The 27,512-nt window shown below is 36.2% G+C and overlaps 1 long non-coding RNA gene across 1 annotated transcript in view; it reads left to right on the top strand.

Moving 5' to 3' along the window:
• The window catches only part of LOC116089327, a 69,160-nt gene extending 56,073 nt beyond the window's left edge, over nt 1-13,087 (top strand). Inside the window, exons 2-3 of the long non-coding RNA XR_004118281.1 lie at nt 4,197-4,270; nt 13,060-13,087. This is a non-coding gene — a long non-coding RNA (uncharacterized LOC116089327). The remainder of the gene's footprint in view (nt 1-4,196; nt 4,271-13,059) is intronic.
• Nucleotides 13,088-27,512: the final 14,425 nt, after the last annotated feature.

Raw genomic sequence — 27,512 nt, 5'->3', positions numbered from 1 at the left:
AAATTCTTAGGTAAATGGATGGATCTAGAGAATATCATCCTGAGTGAGGTAACCCAATCACAAAAGAAGGAATAACATTTATAATATTATCATAACTTTACAGGATTAAGTTCATACACATGCAAACTGCAACAGAAAGCCCTAAGGAAACCCACTGACACAATTAAAATGAGACAATAGATTCATATAGCTGAGGACAAAATGTTGGAGTTAAAACTTTATACCATAGAAAACAAAGCACAGAGAGACTTTGGAACCTATAGCATTGTACTCTGCCAAAATGAGGCATTATAAACATGTAGTTTGCTATATATCATGCAAAGGATGAATAGTCCTTTTTTAAATAACATTACCTATAAGAAATCCAAATTGTAGAATGATATTGATGAAGAATGTAGGTATCATATTCCTTTATGTATGATCTATATGTCACATGTGAGATTTAGAAAAGTGTCAAGCATAATTATCCACTGTATTCTTGTGACTAAAAGATTGAGAAAGGAAAATCAATGGGCCTATAGCCAGTCTAGAATTCACAGAAAGATCTTGTTTCAAACAAAACAAAGTAGAAATGAAAAGTGCCCAAGAAAAATACAAGGAAACAGTAAGTCAAGAATATGGAATTAGGGGGCTTCGGAGATGCCTCTTTAATCACAAGCAAATACATCTCTTGCAGAGGACCTGAGTTTGGTTCTCGCATGTATATCAGGTGGCTCACAAGTTCATGTCACTTCACTTGCAGAGGATGCCACAAAATCTTCTAGTTTCCTTGAGCACCTGCACTCACATGCACATATTCACATATGCACACAGAATTAGTGAGAAAATGTATCTTAGAAAAACAATATAGAACCATTCCTTTTACCTCTGTATATATTTTCTACAGAGGAATGAGTTCTAAGAACAAGATAGCCATTTGATTGAATGACATTCACAGATTACAAATGGTAGAGGCAGGTGTTTTTGAATACTCTGATTCTACTCTTCATAGGTGAATAGCACTGATTCTTATTGAAGACTCATGCTGTCATAGGAAGAATGTGGTAAATGCAGGGTGGAACTGCTGACTCTAAGACGTCTTGGAAGACTCTGACCTGCTCTGGCCGTCATTCATTCTGCTTGAGTATCATGTTCTTAGAATAAATCAAAGTCAGGCATGTCTGATGATTGGCTCCATTCATCACCCTCATGATAAAGTACAAAAAGTAATTTAACCTTGGTAAATGTATTTTACAAAGTGTATGCAATTTATGAAAGGGATGTATTCATTAATGGAAAATGGAGACTTTTGCCAAAACTCACAAATATTACAAATCTTAAATCCTTTCAATGCTGTTGAGATAAAAAGATGCTAGAAATAGCAATGACACCATATGTCTCATGTCGACCTTTTTCACTTAATCTTTTAGCTCCATTACTCAGGTGTTTCACTAAAGATATCGAGGGAAGGGACTAAGGATGGAGGTAAACATGTGACTGGAACATGGACAATATGAACTTTATGGCCTTGAGCATAGGCATGCACTGCTGAGAATAAAATTGTTTATGTGTACTTAGAAATCTAACTATCGCAATCTGCAAAATAGGAAAATAAAACTCAAACTTACTTGTACCCTGTAGTCACTGAATTACAAATATGTAAATTGTTGATTTAGCGATTGGTAAATGAGCATATTTATTTATATGGGGCTTTGTAACCGCTTAGAGATGGGCATATATTTTCTACAAACATAAAGATAAATGTCCATAATATGTTCTAACTGATGAGGAAACCCTTAGACTATTACAACAATTATCAGAGCTCAGTCAGACCAGTGCAAGAATTTAGGACTTTAGAGAATCAGAGTGTGCTGAGATAGGATTGTGAGCCATTCTACTCATGCTGTTTTAAGCAATATTCTTCTCATTGTACTAGTTTTACATAGTTTCTTTCTAAACTCAAGGAGTTTTAAGCAATATTCTAATTTTACCAGTTTTGTATGTTTTGGTGTGTGTATGTATCCGTGTGTTTGTGTATATTTGTGTGTTTGTGTGTGTATGTGTGTGTGTGTGTGTGTGTGTGTGTGCATGTGATGTCTAGGGTGGGTACACTTATATATGGACACATGCATCTGGAAGCCAGACAACAAACCCAAATACCACCTATTCCTTCTTTTCCCTTTTGAGTTCAAATATGTCACTGGCTTGAAATTACACAAGTAGGCTAAGCATAATTGAGCTTCTGTCTGTCAGAACCTCCCCAGCACTGTGACTGCAAGTTACACCATCAAGCTTAACATTGTCTTTTGTTTGGTCTTGGGATCTAACTCATGGCAAATAAGCCCTTTCCAGACTGAGCTATCTCCCCAACTCTGAATCGACTTATATATCACTGCAATGATCCTTTCTTATTGATAATTTTCATTTATATTTTGAAATTATAAGCATGTTTATATCAACCTCTCATATTTTCACTCTTTGCTTACATTTAAAATTAAGTCTTTTTTCTTGATGCTGTGTAGATGTTTACCCTTTTGTTTGATTAACCTTCAGCTTTCTTTTCATTAAGATTTATCTTTGTCAGGATTTTGAGTAATTTTTCCAAAGGGCACAAAAGTTTATCTAAGGATCATAGGGCCCAGGAAAGGTAGGAAGTTGGGAATAAATTGAGGAGCATAAATCAAGAGTCTATGTAATATGCTTAAGTATTCTACAGTTTTCTACCATTAGATATTTAATATTTCCTTTGCTTTTCCAGTTAACCTATAACGATGGTTTTTAATATGCTTCACACTTAAGAATACACCTGGAGAATGTGTGAAGGTAGAGTTCTTCATGCTAAGAAAATGCATCTTCAAATTTATTAAAAAACTAAGTAAGAAAATTACTCGGCAGACATTTTTGTAAAGCAAGGTATGAAGAAATAAAATAATAAAGCAAGAAAAGCACCAAACTTCCAACAACAATGAACTCCTACACCATCTTAGGTATTCGGCCATGGAGAACAAGTTTCCTACGCTATTAGAAACTGCCTCTGCCACACAGAACTGATATGAGGATTAAATGATCCCATGTTTAAAATTCCACGTAGTGCTTTGGAAGAAAGACCTTAATAAAAAAAAAGAAAGGGGTGAGGGATTAGGAAAAAACATTAGGAGACCATATTATGTTTGCTAATACCCTCTTCTCCTTTTCATTTATATGAAATCACACTTTCCCATTGTCTTATGTTCAAGAGAATGTCAATTAACACAAATTAACTACTTCTGGTTTCAGGAAATGAATCATCTCTTCTGAACAGTACTCTTCAGACTGGGGCCTCTTTCCCTTACTTTTAAAGTCAGTTTGAGGCTAGAATTTGCAGACAATTTGTATTTAATTACAAGGTATTTTTATTTAAAACTATCTTTTTAAATATATCAATTAGGAATTTTTACAGAAAATACACATATTTTTATTCTTACGGGCATTATTTGGGGTCTTGCTTTGATTGCACATAACCAGCAAACTGAACCTGGTTTGTTTAAAAGAAATACTTCATCGTTGAATATGATCAAGTGATGACCATTTACTTTTTACTGAATGGGAAATTGCATTCCTACAGCAGCCTTATGGAGGCATGGACATTTACATTTGGAGAAACTCATGGGAATTCATTGTTGCATCATTTTTCCTGCATATTTCTCGAATAAAAAAGACTTGGCTCATAATGGTTGTAATACTTAATCATTGCAAGGGAGACAGACCTGTAATTAATTAATCATTTAATTACTTTTCTGTTGCAGCTGGATTTTATCCATTTCATTTACATGCATAACTGGTTTAATAGCTTTTACTGAATGGGTTGTTTGAACTAATTGACTAGAGAATCAAATAATCAAACCAACATTGCATAGGAACTTGAAGTAAATATCTCATCTAGTGGAATGTAACTGGTCATTAGTCTGCCTTATGGAAGTCCTAACTAATTCCTATTGACCTCCTCACCCTATTCTGCTTTGAGGTCATTGTATTCAGCTGTAAGTTTACTCTCGCCAGTGAAATCATCGAGTACATCAGAATAGAAGCATATGTGTCTTCTCCCTGTTACCTATTTATTTCAAACTCTTACTTGCCTCTAATATTTTCTGTTGTGGCCGTCAATAAGTCATTGCCTCTATTTTTAATATTTATTTTATTCCAAGATTTTTGCCTTTAAAATGTTTTTTTTTCCTCAGCTTTTTAGTTTGTAACAACTGTAGAAGCACACACAGTTGTGGAAAGTAACACCCAAAGATGCTACAAACCTTTGGTGAGTATGTTCTTGCCCACCCATTTAAAATATTTTACAACAGAATAATATCACAGCCAGAGCATCAAAGTGATTAAATTAATTTATATTATTTCTATTTTGCTTTCTCAAGTGCACTCATGCATGAGGCAACATGTGTTATATTTAGTTGTAGACCATTTCGTCACACATGAATCCATATGTGACTGTTATTTAGTCCAAGAAACAGAACTTGCCTATGTCTGCTACCAATGAGGTCACACATAGGCATCTTGAAAGTATCTTACTGCCATTTTCCTCTCAGTTCTTTTTCCTTCTGTTACAAATTTTGAAGTAGAGAAAATATTTTCAACACACGGTGCTGGAACAATTGGACAGACTCTTAACATTCTGTTTTAAGGAGAAATCTAACTTTTATTTCACACGAAGCTGAGTTTATAAGTCCCTTCTTATTGCTGATATCTTACTCTCCACAGTTTCAGTTATTTGTAATTAATAATGATATAAAAATATTAGGTGGAAATTTCAAAGAAATAATAGGAAACCTGTGACTTACATACAAGGATGTTCTGCGCCTTATGAAGACATTGAAGACTCTTCTGCTTTCTCTCACTCAGGACAGGAACACAGGAGTCTGTATTCCTATATATGATATCTGCCCAACAGTCATTTATTCTTTATGTAAAATATCATAGCAACTTTCCAGACTTTGCAGTGAGTATGTTTGCGAAACATTTAGTGCCTACTAAGAAGTCTGTAGAAAAAGAATAGTGACCCTGGCAACCTTGACATCCCATAAAACAAAGTTATAACACTCTCTTGTTAAGAGGATATGTTTTTTAAAAATCATTATTTTGTGAGAAAAGAGAAAAGTAATATGTGGAGGCTGTCACAACGTATGGAAATAATGCACTTTCTATCCATAAGATGATAAAGGGGAAAAAAATTCTTGGGTTTTTAGTTATACTTTAAATTATAAAATGGTGCAACATAGTTAGTGATCAGCACAAAGTATTTTCTCAAAGCCAAACTAGGTATCAACTGAAGTTTCAAAACATATGTCTCATAAATAAGGGGTGACTGTTGTATTTCCCACATTCTAGATTGTGAATATGAACACTGATTCTGAAGTTACTAAATCTCTAGAAGGTAACATAAAAAATCATTCTTAATTTAAAATTTATTAAATACATTGTAAAGCACATAGATTAAAAATGGATGCATTTAATATGATCCTAAAATGTTATATCATAGATTAATGAGACAGAACAATGTTAAGTAGCAAATTCCTCTGAACCTCATTAAGATCAGATTTCTAAAGAAGGCTCATAAATACCCAGAGAGTAAACAACACAAGTAACTCAGGAAGTCCCTGAAATGGATCATATTTAAAAGGTTCATCATTTCTCATGGCTGTATAAACAGATGAAGAAATGTAGACCCCAGAAGACCTAACTGGAATGGACACTTGATCTGTCTAGCCAACTGCATGTTATATAGTGACTTCTAGGTTCATAAGCTATCACCTATGGTCATGTAGGCTTTTATCAACACAACTACTTTTGACTCATCCCTGTTCTTTTAAATAAACCATCATCCAGTCTCCTACAAGTAACCCTAATAAACTCATTGTCTAAACAAATTGGGTTTTGGTAGTATCATTATTTTGGCATATCATTGATTTCCTCTCTAGGGTAAAAATATTTCTGTCACATCCACTGAGAAAAAATATCATACAAGAAATAGAGATTTTTAGAGAAAAAACCCAAATTACAAATAACTGATTTTTTTTATTGTCACACATTGTAGAAAGGAAAAGGTTTCCAAAAATGATACTGAAAAAAACATAGATTAGTCATTTAAAATATAATTCTCGAAACTGAGTATTATTAAAAGAGGGGGTTATTTTATGTTACCATAGGATTGAGGTTGTTGGACATGATGCTAAAATCTGGGGAAGCAAAGCAAAAAATGGAAATGTATACAAAGTCATGTGTATGGCACAAGAAACAATGGGCTCAGGGAAACGACAACAAATGGGATGAAGAAGATATTTGAAACTATATTTAAAGGGTTAGACGTACATAATATAATAAACTAAAAAAGCATCAGTGGTAATAAATGAATACATATAAAACATGATTTCAAAATGAACAAAAAACATAAATAGACGTTTCCTAGAAAAGTCATCAACATAAGTCATTATTAGGGAAATCCACAGCTGTTTTTTATCATGATTGCTCTGTAGTACAGCTTGAGGTCAGAGGTGGTGATTTCCCCAGAAGTTCATTTATTGTTGAGAATAGTTTTCACCATCCTGGGTTTTTTTGTTGTTCCAGATGAATTTGGAAATTGCTCTTTCTAACTCTATGAAGAATTGATTTGGAATTTTGATGGGGTTTGCAATGAATTTATAGATTGCTTTCAGCAAGATGGCTATTTTTACTATATTAGTCCTGCCAATCCATGAGCATGGGAGATCTTTCCATCTTCTGAGATCTTCTTCAATTTCCTTCTTCAGAGACTTGAAATTCTTTTCAAACATATCTTTTACTTGCTTAGTTAGAGTCACACCAAGGTATTTTATATTATTTGTGACTACTGTGAAAGGTGTTGTTTCCCTAATTTCTTTCTCAGCCTGTTTACCCTTTGAGTAGAAGAAGGCCAATGATTTGTTTGAGCTATTTTTATATCCAGTCACTTTGATGAAGTTGCTTATCAGGTTTAGGAGTTCTCTGGTGGAATTTTTGGGGTCACTTAAGTATAAGATCATATCATATGCAAATAGTAATAGTTTGACTTTTTCCTTTCCAATTTGTATCCCTTCAACCTTATTTTATTGTCCAATTGCTCAAGCTAGAACTTCAAGTACTATGTTGAAAAGATAGGGAGAGAGTGGGCAACCTTGTCTAGTCTCTGATTTTAGTGGACTAAACCACTTAAAAAAGAATATACAAGGAGGGACTCAAGGCGTTAGGCACACATGTGGCAGAGGATGGTCTTGTGGGACATCAATGAGAGGAGAGGCCCTTGGTCTTGTGAAGGCTCTATACCCCAGTGTAGGGGAATGCCAGGACAGGGAAGCAGGAGTGAATGGGCTGGTGAACAGGGGGAGGCAGGTTCGGATGGGGCTGTATTCAGAAGGGAAACCAGGAAAGGGGATAAAATTTGAAATGTAAATAAAGAAAATATCTTTCTTTTTATTAAAGGAAATCCACAGCAAAATCTTGATGAGATATCATTTTATCAGCATTTAATAAAATGTCCAAACACCATGAGTGCTCAAGAGGATGTGCAGAAAAGGGAAACACAGCTTTGAAAATGAGTACAACCACTATGGGATCATTTTGCATGCACCTCAAAAATTAAAAAAAGCTTTTCTAAATTTATTATTTTCAAATGTATACACTCTATAGATATCACTTCCCCCTTTAATTCCTCCATCAAACACCCCTCAAGTCTGATCAACATTCTTCAAATTAATGACCTTTTTTCTTAAATTCTTATTATTACACACACAAAATTAAATATATAAATACAGTCTTCTGATTTCATTTAGCATTACTTGTATATAAATTTTCAAAGATAATCATTTGGTATTGAATAAAAATTAGGGAACTAATATTTGTATGAAGGCTAATTATCCCTCTTTCAGCAGTCATTAATTGTCTGTTGCCCTTCATCTGTAAGAGGAGCCCCAGGAGCCTTCCTCCATCCATGGTGGCATGTTAACTAGTACTGTCATTGTTTCAATCCTTTCTTTACTATATTGTTGAGAGTTCATAAGAACATATATATGACAATCTTTCTGCCCTCTACTATGATGTTTCCAAGGCCATAGGTATGGAGATTGTGTTTCAAATGTATCATTTTTGGGCAGGAGACCACACAGTCAATTGGTCTCTCTATTTTAACTATTTGTAGATTCCCATTAGAGTCTCTGTCTGCTGCTAAAATCATCTTATATGATGAGGAGGAAAAGATAAGTATTGCCTTACCTTTAGCTGGATTAAATATCCAGCTAAAGATTATACTGGTAAGAGAATGTGGCAATGATATATTTTCTTAGGTTCCATGACCTGTCCAGCCATGGCTAGCAGGCATGAGTTCATGTCCATTGAACAAGCCTTAAGTTCAATTAGGCAGCTGTTTCAATTTGATTTCTAGTGCTGTGATAAAACACTAGGACCAAAAAATGTGTTTAGTTTACAAGAACTATAATATTTGCACTGAACTTTCTGATTGTAAAATCATTAGTTTTTTCTCCCAGTGTTGGGGTAATTAGGTATTTTATTTCTAACATAGCTTTGAGATACTATGGTGTAAATATATATATATATATCAGATAATGGTATTTGAAAGCAAATTCAATTTTCAAATTATTTTTTAGAGTGTGAATTATTACTCAGGAAGACTCATTTCTTCATATTTGTGATTTTTATTTTAATTAGCTACAATTCAGACTCATAAGACTTTAATATTCCCAAGAGAAAGCAATTGAGTTGGTGCTTTATAACACTAATAATGCAAGTATACAGGGAAAATTAACAGAAATACAACCATAGAACTACATACATTTATTACAATTGAAAATGTTTATATTTTAGAATAGCTGATGAATTCATATAAGTTTTAATTCATTTGGGATATAATTCCAGTGTAAATTTAATCACTAATCTCAAGCAAAGGGCAAGTGTAAAACTAAAGTAACAGAAATGTCCCTAAAAGTAATTTAGAGAATCTCTATTACTTCTAAATTCACAAATATAATCTGATACAGGTTATCAAAAACACTCAACTTTGGCAACTTATCGTCTGTCAAGCTTAGAATGAGAATATGATGTACGTATTACTTATTAGATTGGAAGACAAATTATTTTATACATAAAGTGCTACTGATTGTGGAAATGCCTTTATTTCTTAAAAAAAAAATATTTGGGTCAAGCATTATGGCGAGACTCCCATGTAGTGAAGGTTTTACTAATGAAGATTTTATATATATATATATATATATATATATATATATATATAATATGTATGTTATATCTATAATACACCTATACCCCTACATATACATACATTGGTTTATGATTATGTATGACCATTATCACTGTGAGTACATGTATATAATGATAGTTTTTTTACATGTCTATAATAATAGACTTCTGAAAAGGTTTTATATAAGTATATAGAGAGCACACATACACTCACGGGTGTGCTTTCTAAACAAAAACCAATGCTTCTATAAAGAAATCTAGTTATTACAAGAATGGCTATGTCTATCATACTGGCATTAGTCACCTTAGCATGGCAGATATTTGTAGTCTAGAGAGCCAGGCAATTTATGTTCAGGTCATGCAATTACTTCAGTAAAATATATTCTCCTTTCAGGAATGAAATTGGCTCCTTTTGTTGAGGACTGGCTAGCTTCTCTCCAAACCAGAAAGAGAATAATGGTGGTACCTTTGGAAAAGAACATGGATTTGATTAATCTTTTCTTTCCATATTCTCTTTTTAAATGTTTGAAGAAAACCCTTTCCCTTCACAGTTCTCTGTTCAAATGAGGCAGATGCTGTCTTATCTCTCACATACAAGTAAATAAATCAAATGATTGTTTTGATGAAAAACAATGAAGAGCTCATTTAACATAGTCATTTAATTTTAAATTAACTGCTCTCTGATAGCATAGTAATGTAGTAGACCCAGGAAAGATGTATAGTTGAAATGTTATGAGGGCAAACACATTCATCTTGCGTTACTAGAGCTATAAGATTAAGAATTATAAACAGGTTTTATTGCAGGGATGATATACTCACACATTTATGTAAGTTATTAATTTTTTATCTTCAGGAAATGCCATAGATAGCACAAAACCAGGAATCCTAGGTGTTCCTGAGAATTGGGAGAAGTGAATATGATCTAAAGATTGATTCTTGATGGCATGTGTAATTTATATATCACGTTGGCCATTCCTCAGGTATATCACTCAAAAAGAGTATTTCAAATGTAAATGCAACAGTTACAAAAGATACAAGGCAGTTTTGATTCTCTCCTGCTTATGCATTATTTCTCTACCCAACCTTTTTCAATTTAATTCTATTAGACAAAGCATATATTATTTTTTTGTATTTTCACAAAGAAGCCATTCATCTGCTCAGTATTTCAAGAAATAACCAATTGGGTCACATCCTCTACACTCAAAATAGTATCTTTCTTTTTTGAGTCTTTTAATTCTGTGTTGTTAAAAGGATATCTGAACACATACAATGAAATACTAATTTCTATAACTTTGTGCAACTATATATAGTGGTTATTATTTTATATACAAAAATACCAAATTTAGAAAACACATGAGCAATTAGAATGTTCAGCCTCCATTGACAAAGTAAGAGGATTCAAGTTTTGGTTTTACAAAATTTCAATATTAAATAGTATAAAATAAGAAGTTCAACAGGAACAAAATAAGTTTTTAGTTTTAATCTCACTGATGCTCATAAATAAAAACATGAAACACCACAAATAACTATTTAAAGATCAGAAATATTTTTTAAAAATTTTTAAAATTTTTTATTGATTATTTATTTATATCCTCATTGAACCATTCCCTACCTCCTTCCTCTTCTTCCTGTCCCTCCCTCTCATCATTCAGCCCTCCTTCCCTTCTCCTCGGAAAAAGGGGAAGATTCCCATGAATATCAGCCAGCCTTGTCATATTGAGTTGCAGTAAGACTAGGTGCACCTTATTCTCTTGCCTATGACAAAGCAGCTCAGGAGCCCAGTTAAGGAAAGGGATACTAAGGCAGTCAGTGTTGTCAAAGATAGCCCTTGCTCCCACTTTAGGAAGAACACATGAAGACACAGCTGCACTCTTACATTTGTGCAAAGGGCCTAGGGCTGTCCCATGCATGATCTCTGTTTCCATGAAACACTGCAGTCTCTATGAGGCACTATGAACCCAGGTTGATTGCTTCTGTCAGTATTCTTGTGTCCTTGGCCTTTCTGGGTCCCTTAATCCTTCATCTCCCTCTTCAGGATTCCTCAAGCTCCACTTAATGTTTGGCCATGGATCTCTGTAGAGGCAATGTCTGATGTTTATATTGATGTGGCGCCTGTCAATAATAAATCTAATAATCTATGATATAGGCAGGAAATAGGAGGGGGAACATCTAGGAAGAGAGAGCCAGGTAGAGGATTCACCTAGGAAGATGTGATGAGAGGAATGCATGGTACCTATGGCATAATGAAGCTTAGAATAAATGGGTGGGTTTAAGTTATGATCTAATCAGAGAAGAGTGTAGCTATATGGCCAAGGTATTTATAAATATATTTTGAGTCTAAGTCTTATTTCTGGGAGCACGGAGCTTGGAGGAAGAACCAGACCTCTGCATCAGTTCCCATTGGTTTCTGGGTAAGCCTCTCTGATGACAGTTACTCTGGGCTCTTGTCAGCAAGCATAGCAGACTACCATTAATAGCGCCCATGGTAGGCTCTCTTTCATGGTATAGGTCTGAAGGAGGGCCACTCATTGGTTGGTCCCTCCCTCAAATTCTGCTTCATATTTTACTCCTGCACATCTTCCTGCTGGACAAACTGTTGGTCTAAGGTCGTCTAAGGTCTGAGTTTGCATCCTAATATTTCCATAGGAAATCTTCCATGACTACTGGTATTTTTAAAAAGAGAAGAAAAAAAAAACCAACTCTTTTAAAAAGTGTTTTTCAATTTCAGATAGGTAAGTATTCTTATTTCATGCAAATTGTTGCTGCACATAATATTTGGCTCAAAATAATTCTGTAGATATCAGAAAACATTTACTTTTGAGGCATATCAGTCACAAAGACAAGTAGTTGGAGAATATGTGTAATGATGTTCCCAATTAAAACATAGGATCCTTGATACATTTTATTCCAGGTATGAGAATGGGAGTAGCGTCTGTATTTAAACAAAAACAAACAGGTGAAATAATTGTCTTATACACCTGTTATGTTAAATGTTCTTTGAGGATAAGAACTGAGAATCTGGTGAGTAATAAAAGTCTTTGAAATTAGGTAAAATGGATCCTCCCTTTAGAGCATGTTCACTTTTGTTTCGCACTCTCCTTTCATTTTGAAATGTTTATGAATACTGCATGTTGTCTGTTTTCCATGTACTTCGATGAAATAAACACATGGCACATCTGGGACCATTCTCAACAGGACCTTTTAGCAAATTTCCATATTTGAGATGTGGATAAAAATGTTGGGTAGAAATCAATACCAGGTGGACACACCTAGGTAAGTGAAGTCAGGAAGCCTTTAGGGCTCTGGCAGAGGAAAAGAATACACTTGGCATATGAAGAAGTTGTGTAAATGCCAATGCATTCATCCTTGCACCATCATGATGCACACTTCTAAAGGCTAAAGGCAAATGAAAAAGCTTGATGCCTTTCAAATGCGTTCTCAGACACAGGACTAGCAAGGAGGAAGAGATGCCAATTTCATTGTTCGTTCAAGCTTACTCATGAACTACATATTCAACGGGGATAAGTACAGATTTTGAACCTCCTTCTTGTCCTACTTACCATGAAACCTAATAGATAAAAATTTCAAAAGCCAGTTTGTGTATCAGAATTCAAAAACAGTTTACTTAGTTTTGATTTTGAATCAGTTTACAACTGATTATAAAAATTTGTATTTCCTTATGTTTAACAAAATATTGCATCAAGGAACATATTGGTGTTTTAAAAATTCTATTTAATCAAATTTATATATAGAAGTAACAAGTGAACTTTATATTAATTAGAATAATTTCTATACTTTTTTTTTTGTCTACAGTGTATGAAGAAAATTCTTATGTGAAGAGCTCTTCAGAGTTCAATGTCACCTTGAATTGAGGTAATAGTCACTGTGTACATTCTCGATACACAAAGAAAAATCCTGTCTCATGCTGTAAATCAGCATCAAATATGGCATTACACCCTAAATCTCTTCAGAATATGTCTAACAAATAAGGATTGACTGTCAATGTGGTTGTAGAAGGCATTTTCTGCTCCAATTTCCGTCTCTCTGAAAATATGTTATCTGTCTGTTACATTATTGTCAAAAATATACCACACGTTTCAGAAGTATACACATTACAGAATGTTGAAAACTTTAGACTCTCAAACAAGCTAAACTAAAATGCAGAGAAATTGAAAGGATATTTCGGTAAAACGCAGGAACCACCAAATTGTGGAACCTTTACTATTTAAGGTGAAATTAAACTGTGGAACGATTAAAGCACAATGGGAACAAAGCCTTCTGATGTTGAAGTCCAATTCATCTTGAGGATGGTTGTAGAAGGAATGCTGGTAGAACCTGCTGTTCGCTGGAGAGTTTTCATCACAGCAGCGATATGCCAATCCTTGCTGAGCAAGCCACACTTGATGCAAGTAGCATGCCAATGAAGGTGGCTGCTTCAAGGCTGTTAGAAAGACAAAACCTCAAATCACACAACTGTAAGTCTCAGACTCAGACCGTGGGCCAAGGAAGTGAGAAAGGCCTTGAGGGAACTGGTAGGACAAGTTGAGGCACCCGAGTGTTTTGTTTTGTTTGTTTGTTTTTATTTTGCAGAAAATAAACTACCTCTAAAGAACCTTACTACTGCTGGGCAGTGGTGGTGCATACCTTTAATCCCAGCACTTGGGAGGCAGAGGCAGGCAGATTTCTGAGTTCAAGGCCAGCCTGGTCTACAGAGTGAGTTCCAGGACAGCCATGGCTACACAGAGAAACCCTGTCTCAAACAAAACAAAACAAAACAAAACAAAACAAAACAAAAAAAAAACAAAAAACATTACTACTATGAAGCAGTTCTGAATTTCAGTATTATATTACTTTTGATAAAGAGACACACTAGAAAAGCTTGATTTTTAAATGACTTACTTCATAAGAACTTGAGACTCCTGTGAAAATTTATATGGGATGGAAACGAGGTTATATATCCAATGGAGTTGCAAGATGAATGCACAACTTTCTGAGCAATGTGGGCCTAGCAGTCAAGACGTAAGTGGGTGCTAACTTGGCGGGAACTAACTGCTTTTATTTTTTTTTAAATTTGTTTTAGTTCATGTATACAGTAATAGGTTTCTTTCTGTTGTTGTTATTTTGTTTTGTTTTGTTTTGTTTTTGAGACAGGGTTTCTCTGTATAGTCCTGGCTGTCCTGGAACTTACTCTGTAGACCAGGCTGGCCTTGAACTCAGAAATTTGCCTGCCTCTGCCTCCCAAGTGCTGGGATTAAAGGCGTGTGCCACCACTGCCCGGCTATAGGTTTCATTATGGCAGTTCCTACATGCATATTGTTTCATAATGTTTATATCCTTGCTCTGTTATTCTATTTCCTCCTTGTCCACTCTCCTATTGTAAAGTTGACTAATTTTATAAAAATCGTTCATTGTTTACCACAGCTTAAAGATGCTATGCATGATATGTAATTGTACCTGACATAAGAAAATGTTCAGATTTCATAACAATGTATTTTATATGAGTTATAAGGTATAAGCATGTTAACCCAGAACCTTGTGTGCATAACTTTCCCAAATAGATATCATAATCAGCCAGAAAAACTAATAGGAAAATGTGTCTCTTTTTTTCTCTAAAGGTTCAGTTTTTAATTAAGCAAAAACATATTGACTTTGTTAAATGTATTATATACTAGATTGTCAACATATGTGACAACATATCACATAGGGCAAAACAGATCAATCAACTATAATTTTTAGGCTCTTGAAATATTAGACTAAAAAGATTTAGGGTTTTATTCAACATTGGAATGGGTTGTATGCTATATTAGAGGGATTGTTTTAAAAATTCAGGCACAGTACATGATATTGTCCTAGTCACTCTTCTTTCTGTCATAACTACCCTGACAAGTGCATATTTAAGCTAGAGAATGCTTATTCGTACACAGTTTCACGTTTAAGGGAAGTCTTTACAAGAAACTGGAATAGTAATGTGAAAGAACTACTTCTCTAACATTCACAATTGAGAGAGAGGCGATAGAGATGGAAATAGACAGAGAAAGAGAGATAAAGAGAAGAAAGACAGAATAAGAGACAGAGACAGAGAGCTAAAAAGAGAAAGAAGAGAGAATGAATGTGTGCATGCCTTATTTCACTGAGACCCTCTTTAAATTTATGTAGTCCAGGACCCACACCCAGGGATTGATGCCACTCATAGTAATCTGGGTCTTTCAACATTATTTAAAATAATCAAGACAATTCCTCACAGACATGCCCACTGGCCAACTTCATTTAGAGAAAATCACTGTTTCTTCGCAGGAAAGCCTATATTGTGCCTTGGTGACAAATATAGACATGGCAACTATACCCATAAAACTATCTGTTTTCTTGTCTAAGTATTCATCTCTTATCACTCTTTGAATTTACTTGAAAGCAATGATGAAATGAATTTATTGTTTAAAAATAGTTATAGAAACAAATTAAGGTAAAAAAATTCTAAACATGTGTTATTTAATACATGCATGGTATATATGCTATAAGTGTTATTTGGTATATATGTACGAAAATAAGACATTTATGTATTTTAACAGAATGTGATGTTATTCTTGGTTGTTAACTTTACTCTATCTAGAATTAAGAAAAACCCAAGTGGCTGGGTTCACTGAACTATTTCTTAAATATATAATGTGAATTGAGAAGGCACACTTAATCTGGATCTTTTGATGTAGAGAGATACATCTTTAATTCAGAGCCTTTAAGTGAGACTCTGGGTGATAGCCACCTGGTGATAAACTATACAAGGACCTGAAAGGTAGAAGCAGTCACTTTTTCCCAGTTTGTTTTTGTTCTTTTTAGCGAGTCCCCACCTTAACTGACATTAGAGACCACTTCATCAAATTCTAGTGTATACTGAAGACCAGCTGACACATAACTCTTCATGGATTGAACTATTGGATTCTTGGATGTTTGGTTGGTAGATAGCCATTGTTGGACTAGCTAGATTGCATCCTGTAAGCTGTGTGTATGTGTGTGTGTGTGTGTGGTGTGCATGTATGTCATAATATATATATGTGTGTGTGTGTGTGTGTGTGTGTGTGTATGCACACATATATTCTAAAAGTGATAGATGATTCCACCAATGAGGAGGATGGGCATCAGTAAATGCCTTAGTGATATTTGAAAGCTTCTGTCAGGGGCTCAAGGAATGACTCAGCGGTTAAGAACACTAACTGCTCCTTTAGAGGTCTTGAGTTCAATTCCCAGCAACTACATGGTGGATCACAACCATCCGTAATAGGATCCAATCCCTTCTTCTGGTGTGTGTGAAGACAGCTACAGTGTAATCATATACATAAAATAAACAAATCTCCTTTTTAAAGAACGCTTCTGTCATACCACATGCTCAGAGAAGCAAAATAGTACCTAGAGGTTAAAAGTGCCACGGTATCAGCAGCACCTAGCAGAGAGAAACAGATATAGTCCCAGAACATTTTCACTAGTGGTTCTTGAAATAAACCAGAGTCACCTGCTGCTGTTCCAAAGAGAACCCAGAGGCCATACTGCAGAGATTGCCAGAAAACAGCTGTTACAGCTACTCTTGGAACCATGCCACTCCAAGAGAGACCTGTGGTCCATATTGCCTCCCATTTACAGAGCAGTTTTCCTGGTCATAAAAGTAATCGTTCATCCTTTACTCCCTTGTACATTAATCCTCAGTGGCTCTCACTGGAAGACAGGTTTGAATAATTTGCAAAGCAGTTCAGATGATGTAGCTCATTGCCTCTGTTTCTCTGATAGAACACAGTAGAAACATCAATAGAACTAAGAGCCTGGCAAAGCAGAGTACACAAAATATTCCAAGAGGTCAGTTGGAGGTGTCAGCACCTGGGGTGAATACCAGCACCTCTGAGAAACAGCAAGGGCCCTTCTCCCAGACACCTTCTCACCAGGTTCCAGTGTGTTTGTAAATCCTATGACAGTACTCTATACCTATGAGTACATGAGCATATCTTACTAACAATTTACTATTTGAATACAGCAACTTTTAACAGTGCATGTTGAATCTATTTCCAGTGTTCCCAAAAAGGGAACATGGGGAAATGAAGATACAGAAAGTTATTTGTTTTGAGCCATGTGCTTTCCATGGTTAACTAGTAAGTATGGTTAAGTATGTATGTTTTTACATGCTAGGTAGATGCAGGTGTTTAATCTCACTGCAAAAAGGTTTAACTAATCCTCATGCTGGTGTTATTATTTTTGTTCACTAGTTGCTTCTATCATTCAAGATACATTTTTAAAAGATCATTTCACAAACATTTAATTGTATAATAAAATATTTTTTGAATGTGGTATAGTCCAAACATGCACTGCATATGAATATGCAGAAAGACCAAATAAAACATGTTTTGTATAATTATTTATGAGCTTCTTCAACATTCTTCTTTACTAGAGAATTCAAAAGGTACCTTCTTATTTTCTCCCATGCTACAGGATGGCTATATGTTTCAGTGTGGTGTAGGGCCTGGAGAATAAAAGACCAAATGAAAGCTGCATTTAATGTGTAGAAAAGAGAAGTTAGAGAGAAGTTGAAAGTGAAGTGTAGAGACAGGATTAGCCAGAAATGCCAAGCCCATTTTTAGTCCAAAAATAATTCACAATATTTAAGCAATTTTGAAAATGAACTACAGGTAAATGAGTTCGAATTGTAATGAGGGCCAGTAATTTGAATATAAAAAGTAGATGTGAATTTCAGAAGTACTCAGCCTAGCTCTGCAGGGGGAAACTCAGTCCAGTAAACCAGCAACATCAGAAAGAAAACCGAGAGAGCACTAACAACTGTACAGCTGAAGAAGGAAGAGGAAATGATATTAGACAAAAGCCAACCATGATTTTGAGGAGTTTGTCTCAGAGCAAAACAAAAACAGGCAAACTCAAACAAACCCACAGGATGGCAAACCAGCATGAAATTTGGACTCTGAAAATTTGAAAGCCTCATTAAGTTAGAGGTATTGCAAAATCATCCCAACACTATCTAACTGCTAGAAATTATGGCAATGTCAACTTCACAAAAATACTTTAAACAAAACACAAAGAAAAGGAAAATACAATACCACTTTTAAACAGAAAAGTGGATTTTTATCTTAAATTGACTAATTGTAAAATATAAAGATATTGAACTCAGAAAAAAAAAATGAAGAACTATATAACATTGAGACCGAAAGGAAACAGACTCGGGAAATTTAGTGAGAAATATGAGCTCACATCTAACCACTGAAAGAAAGGATACATTGGAAAACATGATCAACGACAAAGAGCTAAAAGCATCATAGAGACCATGATAAAAATACCAACCAGGCACAGAAAGAGTTAGAACAAGTTGAGACTGTGAATAACAAAAACAATTGAACAAAGACAATACCTAAACCATGGTCCAAGAAAACATTTAGTAATTTGTAAAAAATGACAGCAGCAATGCACTGAAAGGGACAACCAGCTATTGCAGTAAACAAATTTGTAGTAATTATCATCAGCTATAAGATACAGTCTATGAAATTTATTAGATTTTTACTTGAAGGCAAAATTTAAGGATCTCCAGGAAGAGGGTCAAATAAGTATCCATCCTCAGTGTCTGAGACTGTCAATAAAATCAGCTCATAAAACAAAGGGGGAGAAAAAGAGTTTTGTGGTCAGATGTACAAATAAAGGATTTCAATCAATGCTGTGTGTTTACATAATATTTAGTTAATATTGCTAATATGTCACAATTTTCTTTTGTTTTCTTTAATCAAGTTTATTAAGTATTGTAAAGGCTGATTACCTAGCATATGGAAATTAAATAAAACACATCCTGGATGGAAAGTGAAAGCATTTGAATCATGATAACATTTTTGTTAATTGTCCAAATTACCTTGCATAGCTAGTCCATTAAAAATCTATTAAAATAGCTTAGTCCATAATTCCTTTTGAATCATGTCAAATATTATTTATATTAGTAATTTTAAATAATTATTAGGGAGTCTTAAAACAATCTTTCTTTAATCCAAGTAATTAAAGGTTTCTTCAGTATTTCTTTCAAAGTATCAACAGTTTCATTCTTTTACTGAACTCTGTAGTTACATCTGGGCTTGTACACGGTGATAGATAATAATCTAACTTTATGCCTCTGCTGTTATGGAACTTGTTTTCTCAACACCATATATTGGAAATATTCTTTTCATAATTTGTGTTCCCTTTATTTTCGCTGTTATCACTTAGCTGTGTACAGGTATATCTCTGGACTTTCTGCTTTCATCTGCTAGTCTACATGGCTGTTTTTATTCCCATTCCATCCTCATTTTTGTCTGCATACCCCTGTAGTATATTTTGAAGCAACTAGTGTGGTGTCGTCAACTTTATTCTTTTTTGTTTAATATTGTTTTCAAGATTGACGTTTTGGTGGTTTTATAGGAATTTTAGAATTATTTTTCTATATTTGTTGGGAAATGCCATTGGTATTTTGGTAAAGAGTGTATTGAAACATTAGAAGATATTGAATACAAAAATATAAACAGAAAAGTATTCAGAATAAAAGTAATTATGTCTGTTCCTTTGCCATCCTCGTCTTGAGGATGAGATCACAGCTAGCTACCTGATGCTTTTCCTCTGCTGTGGGCAAAACACCATGACCAAAGTGACTTATCAAAGATAACGTTTAACTTGGGGCCCAGAGCTCCACAGGGTTAGAGTCCATGGCCATCATGGTGGGGAACATATTCTGCAGCAGCAAGGTAGGCACGGTACTGAAGCATCCTGGGAGTATCGATCTCATCCATGATCATGAAACATATGAAAGAAGCTAATTGGAAATCATAGGAGCTTTTGAAACCGCAGAGGCCACCCTCAGTGATACAGCTTCACCAATAAAAACACACATCCGTATCTTTCCCCAACAGTTCCACCAACTGGGGACCTAGCATTCAAACATGTGAGCCTATGCAGAACATGCTCATTCAAACCACCCTGTTCCACTCTCTGGTTTCCATTACCAAATCACTCTTAGTCCAACATCAAAAGTCCCCATAGACTTTCAATACCAAGACTGTTTAAAAGTTCCACGATCTCTTCTGAGACTCAAGGGACTCTCTTAATTATAACCCCAGGAAAATAATGAAATAAAATAAAAAACAAATTGCATACTTTTAACATACAATGGCACAAAGTGTACATTTTTCATTCCAACGAGGAGGGGAAAAGGGCTTAGTGAGAGAACACTGGCCTCAAGCAAGACGAAAAACAATGATGACAAACTTCAAATCCTGTAGCCTTTTGTCCCGTGTCAAAGAGTTTAAATGGTCCTCTTTATCTCCAACTCCTTCCAGCTTCATTTACGGCAAAACACGTCTGTCTCTTGGTCTCCATCTGTGTGTTAGCAGCTCTCCCCAGCAGACATCCTATGCTTCTGGCACCTCCTATATCCTGAGGTCTCTAAGCAAATCTAGGCTTCGTTTTCACAGCTTCACACAATGGTTTCTCTGAGCCTGATGCAGGCACACACCTGACATAAGCCTGGCCTCATCAGATTTCTTAGCTGTGGAGGAAGATCGAAAGACCCTGTAACCTTCAGGACTCTAAAGCGTGAGTCATCTGACTGATGTTCCAGGGCTTTGTGGCCTGTTTGGGGCGGAGCTGGGTCTCCTTGAATTAGGTTTGCAGAGGCTTTGCTTTGTTGTTGCTCTTTGGGCACAGGTAATTCCCTAGGAGGTTTTTCTATCAGGAGTTACAGGATTACTCTAGTGGGGTCTAGTCGTGAGAGCACCACTCTATTCCACTTCTTAGCTCTTCCTGCCCAAACCACAGCTCCAACATTAACGGTCCCAATGCACGTCTGTCCTCAAACTGAACATTTTGTATCTCTCTGGGCTCTGCTTCCTTGTTCTTTTCCGTTGTTGGTCTGAAAACAACGGGTGACCTCTTATAATTATACTGCAGGGTCAATATTAGACTGTCTTGAAATTGCCTTTGCTAATGGAATTAGTCCAAAACTCTTCAATTCAGCCCCAGAACTATTCTTAGGACAAGGGCAAAAAAAAAAAAAGCAGCCACAAGAGTTGTCTGTACCCAAGTTGCTAATATCATTCCCCTCTGAAACCTCTTGTGCTGAATCCTGATCAGTATTGTCTTCTAAACTCGTACTAAGACAGCCCATTATAGTGGAAACGGCTTTACTAATGAAAGTCCCAAGGCCTTTCACATTCTTCCAAACACAGCATGGTAAGCTGTGTCACAGCAATAGCCCACTCTCTGCCATGCCAAAGCACTGTGATGAAGACAACTTATAACAGAGAGCACTTAAATGGCAGCTAGTGTTTCCATAGGTTTAGAGTTCATGACGGTCAGAGTGGGGGATGTGGAAGCAGGCAGGCAGATGCTGGATCAGGAGCTGAGAACTTACATCTGAGTCACAAGCACAAGGCATTCAGAGACAGAAAGAGAAAGGAGGCAGAGAGACCCCCAACTGGCAATGGCATGGACTTTCAAAACCTCAGCTCTCACCCCTAGCTACCCCACTTTAGTTCTATCAATTGAGGATTAAACATTCAAATATATGAGCCTATGGAGGCTGTTCTCATTCAGACCTCTAAAATCATTCCGCATCTTCTCTTACACATGTTTTCTGGGTGCTCATCTTATCTATAGTCACTATACTACAGTTAGGGAAATTCCTGCTTCTACTGTACTAGGAATATAGATATAAGAGTAGCCTGATTGTAGATGTCTGTAATCATTTCATGGTTTTATCTTAGATTTGTGTTTGAAAGTGTGATTTGTTCCCTTGCCATATTTCATTCTCATTTTTTTAAAAAATAATAATTCCTAGGTATTTAAAAGCTCAGCATAACTAGCACTTGGAATTTGGGCTATCGTATACTGAAGACCAGCTGAGGTACGTGAAGTTTACTAGACTTTGCACACACATGATCATTTGTACTTCTCATTCCCTCACTCCTGGGTAAATCTGAGAACCAAATACGTTAAAGGTGACATTTTGAAATAATTTGTGACATAAGTCTAAACACTAAAAGCATTGATTCCAAAGTTTATGATAATATGTTGTTCTATGAAGAAGAGAAGATAGGAGACACATGGTAATAGAGAACCCCAAACTAGCTGAATTAAAATGGAGACATTTCATTTTTTTCCCATTCATTGTTTTGTGGAAGCCACAAAGAACCACTTAAAGTAGGGACATAGAGTACAGGGGAAGAGAAGGGGGGCAGGACAACTGAGTGCAAACTCACATGTAGTGCCTGATCTCACCCTCCGTCTGAGCTGACTAAATGATCTTCCTTAAGGACCCAAAGAATCTGTTTACAAGTTGGAGCTTGTGATTAATAAAGCAATGTGTTACTTCATTTGCCAGATAAAACACTACTTCTGGCAAATATTTGAAAGCAGTTGCTGACATCTTTGTTGTGAAATCATTGAGTTAAGCTTATCTTACCTCTTGCTGGGTGTTAGGATGTGGGCCTGCCCACATTCTTCACTTCAAGGGGCCACAGCTAACAACTAGAGAAAATTTTGTTGTGTACTTGCTGTAACAACAACAATAACAACAACAAAAATCTCTGGAACAGACAGGAAAACTGCTTTGCTGTGGCCAAATAGCACTAAGTCGATATCCCTCTCTTGTCCTATAGGGCACGAAAAACTGAGTCCTCTTTTCAAAAACTAACTTCCCTTCAACTTAGCAAACTCACATATTTTCCAGTGTTCTGAGGAGTTGTCTAAAGACTTTTCCTCTGGTTTCATTTATTGTTCATCAACAGGACAGCTATCTTTGCCTTTACTTCAAGCTATCTGTCTTAATGAACATTCTCTTTCTCTTTAAGACTCAGTCATGTCTCTGAAATGATGTACTATCTCTCATCTCTCCTAATGCTCTTCCAACTCAAGGCTCACCCATTCCCCCTGTCATTGTCACCAGGTTCTCTTTCTCTCTCTCTCTCTCTCTCTCTCTCTCTCTCTCTCTCTCTCTCTCTCTCTCTCTCTCTCTTTCTCACACACACACACACACACACACACAAACACACACACATACAGACACACACTCTTTTTTTGTTGTTGTTTTGGTTTTTGTTTTTGAGACAGGGTTTCTCTGTGTAGCCCTGGCTGTCCTGGTACCCCACTCTGTAGACCAGGCTGGCCTCAAACTCAGAAATCTGCCTGCCTCTGCCTGGCCCAGGTTCTCTCTCTAAAGAAGGCTCCATTCTGAAGGTCAAATATATGTCCATTTGCTTGAACAGATCCTGGCACTCTTCATTTTCTCACAGTAACCATTTGCCAGTGGCTCAAAACTGCCTACGTGAAAGGCAGCAATTACTGCTTCTCAGGGTCGCGATGATCACTTAAATAATGTGGTTGCAAATAGGCGTAGATGGTTAGGGGGCTTGTTTTAATTTTACACTAGAGGAAATAATTTCATGTTTTTTATAACTTCTATTTAATTGTCCCATCATTTACTCGTTTTCTTCTTGAGGAAACAATGACTTTGGCTTGAAGTCCTTGTCGGAGCTGGGCTTTAATGTGTGTGACTGTTCTTCCTTGAAGACTCCTTCACTTCTAGGGAATGTAAAAAGTCTTTCTTTCTTTTTTTTTTTTTGGTCACTTATGGATTCTATCTTGAACTTATATAGAAAATGAGAAAATCCTAAATCTTTAAAGTAATAATTGTAGTGTATGGAGCATGAACATGTTCACTTGCACACACATGTTTGTATAGGAGCATGCGCCTGTGATTCCATCTGTTATTGCTAAATGGCAATGTTGAGATGTTTCCCTGTATTCACCAGTTTTTTTCTAAGCCAGTGAGTTCCAGGGAGCCTATCTTCATTGCCTTTCTATTTCATGAGCATTGACGTTCTAAATGCTCATGGCTACACCCAGTGTGCCTATGGGCACTCTGGATCCCGACTCAGGCCTTCATGCTTGCACAGCAAGCTCTTTGCCACATAGTGACCTTCACAATCCCTTGATGGTGTTTAACACACACATAGGATTATCCAGAAGTAAAGAAAAATGGGAGGGGAATATCCAAAAAGAAAGATAAACAGACAATGAAGCATCTTTGACTAAATGTTTGTCTATGAGACAGAACTCAATGACAGTTATGGAACAGTGGATAAAGGAGAAGAGTGCAGATAGATAGATGTACAACGTATGTTTGTGTAACTTTTAGTCTGGATTGCTCACGTCTGGGCTACGTTCCATCCTCCTCCCAGTGTAGGTATAGGAACCTGTAAGTAGAAAGCAAAATTTATAGTGTCGTATTTGCTGAGCCCATTAAGATCTCTGTGTACATTTTACCGGAAAAATAACAATCATATAGGTGTTTATTTGTTTTATTTGATTATGCTTGTTTTTCTCTGTATAACTTGAAGGTTTAAAACACAGCTTTCCTCTTACATGAGTAATTTTCCATCTCAGCGACAGTCTTGAAGCCCTTCTTCTGAAGCACAGAGATGTTTAAACAATAGCATATTGGCCTTCAGGGCATCTTACTTAAATATGGCACTCTCACTGTGTTTTTCTTTGAGACATTTCTTTTAATCCTATGATTCCAAACACATATGACAACAAACAGTTAGGACATTACATTATTGTAAATACAGAAAGTACTTTTGGCTATATTTATGCACATGGATCATAAAGTATGAATTAGTTTACTCAGTAAATCTCTATTAACAGAGGTCTTTAAAAACACAGATATTGGAATTCAGTGGCTTTTTAGTATTATAATATGCTCCAGGGCATACTATAAAATTGGCTAAAGGTCAAATCATTCAGCAGCAAACGAATCCAAGACCCACACTCTGAATGGTCACAGTACTGCTTTTCCTATAAATGGACATTTCTAAATGGACTGAGGACTGGATGCATTCATTTTCATAGCTTTAGGTAGCTAATTATGAAGTCCGTCCTTTGCTTTTGTTACTTTTCTACTCCATAAACAAATGATTACAATTAAGAGAGAGGAATGTTAGCAATTTCTGGCTTTTCAAAATGCCTCTCCTAGCATGGGCATTTGGAGTTCTGCTTTACGCCACTTCCAACTTATTTATTCTTCCCATCTAAGCTTTATAAAAATAGGTGTAGATTATTGAAAACTTTCTGATATAACCATTTGGTGAAATGTCATCTATCTCAAACACAGAAATAATGCTTGTGGTATTGTTTTCAAATTTTAAATTTTTATATAGTTCAATATATTTAACACACACACACACACACACACACACACACACACACACACACAATGTCCTCTTAACTTTTTTGTGACCTATATAAGAGTGGCCCAATTTCCATCTATCTCAGTATGTTTCCACATCTATTATTTTTTTCATTTTTAAAACTTTCAGATTGTATATTAATGGTAGCATTTCTCTATTCACTTTCTTCCTCCAAAGACTCCCATAGACCTCTCTCAACTCTTCTTCAACTTCATGGTGTGTTTCTTCTTCAATTGTTACTGCATGCAAATGCGTATTTGTATATACCCAAGTTTATGACTAACTCCAGCCTATTGACTCTATAACTCTATGTACACTTATTTGTATGCATGTTTTCAAGACTGATCATTTGGTACTCTACAACCTAATGGTGTTCCTTTCCTGGGGAGAGCCACCTATCCTGGTCATGGCTTTACTCAGTTGCCTGTAGTTCATTCTGTGTGGCTGAGGTCTTATGAGAGTCTCTGTTGTCATGTTCACTACTGTCCTCCTTGCTCAGATGACACTTGGGCAGTCATGTTGTTGAGACCTTGCAGACATAGCTCCTGATGTTACTAGGAGACAGCATAATAGCAAAGCCTCTAAGCCTATGGCTGTCAGGATCTCTCCCTTTTCTATCCCTTTTCGGCCATGTTTTCTGAGCTTTAGGTACAGGTATGTCCTGTACATGTGTGCATTCGAGCTGGTCTCCAAAACTCTGCATTTTGATTGGTTGTAGTTCTGTGGTCACTTTCATCTGTGGCAGAGGGACATTTCCATGAAGAGGGGTGAAGACTATATTTATTCGGGGGTATAGAGACAGATGTTTATAGGTTGTTCTTAGAGGTTATGCTGCTGCCGTAAATGATTGGCTGTAAATTCTCTGCCAATGACTGATTTCCCTAGTATTTGTTAGTTAGCCAGGTTCCAAAGTAGGGTTCCTTAAGCAGGAGGAGACAGGTAGATACAGAAGAACATGGTAGGAGAGTAAACGGAAATAGCAGGATACAACTTTAATCAAACAGGAGAGACTGAAAACTGGAGGCTCCTTTGGGAAAAGAGAATGAGCTAAATACAACATAAGATGGGGGTTAGGTAAAGTAACAATGTGGATAGCTGTAAAGCCACCTACATCTTATTATTTACCTGGAAGTAAAGGACTATACAAGTCAGCATGTGAAGATACATATTTGGTTTTAAGGAACTCTTCTCATCCATGCTGATGTTGCTCCCTGAAAGAGTCAAAGACTATAGAAGAAAAACCCCTATGTCACATATGACAAAGCTTTCCTTGAATTTTTTGCTAGGGATTTCTAAGAGACTATCAAAATACGCAGTGTTTGGTTGCCCCCGTAGGTGGAAGATAACTCTATGTGGCTGAAACACAAACACATCAGAAACAGGGCCCAGAGGTCTTTGAGCTGGAACTGACCTGAATGCCCCTCCTCAAGGGCTAGCTTTCATGGTACCAAAAGATAGCATGCACATTTCAGAATGAAGGAGGCAACCAACAGTCCTCCCGGGGTGGTTTGAATAAGAATGGCCCCCATAGGCTTATGTATCTGAATGCTTAGTCACCAGGGAATGGAACTGTTTGAAAGAATCAGAATGATTAGGAGGTGTGATCCTGTGGGAAGAAATGTGTTGTTCTTGATGGGCTTTAAAGATTTAGTACAGTGCTCTCAGCTTCTTCTCCAACATCACACTTGCCTGCTGCCATGTTCCCTGTCATAATGGAAATGAACTAATCTGTGAAAGTGTAAGGAAACCCTCAATTAAATGATTTCTTCTATAAAATTTGCCTTGGTCATGGTGCCTCATCACAAGAATGGATAAGTAATTAAGTCCTATGTCCAGCTATGATTCCTAAGAATCCCATCAATGACCAGAATGGCACAATAATCATACAGATGCAATAGTGGCACACACACCTTGGAAATAGGCAATCGCTTTCTAATTGGACTCACAACCCACTCAGCAAGAGGGATACCATGCCAGATTGATTCACGAATTGGAAATTAAATTATTATTGATGCGGAAATATCC

The sequence above is a fragment of the Mastomys coucha genome, unplaced genomic scaffold, assembly GCF_008632895.1.
Source record: "Mastomys coucha isolate ucsf_1 unplaced genomic scaffold, UCSF_Mcou_1 pScaffold14, whole genome shotgun sequence".
Classification (NCBI taxonomy): domain Eukaryota; kingdom Metazoa; phylum Chordata; class Mammalia; order Rodentia; family Muridae; genus Mastomys; species Mastomys coucha.
Note: the sequence above shows the minus strand (reverse complement) of the source record. Positions and strands in the feature narration are given on the sequence as shown.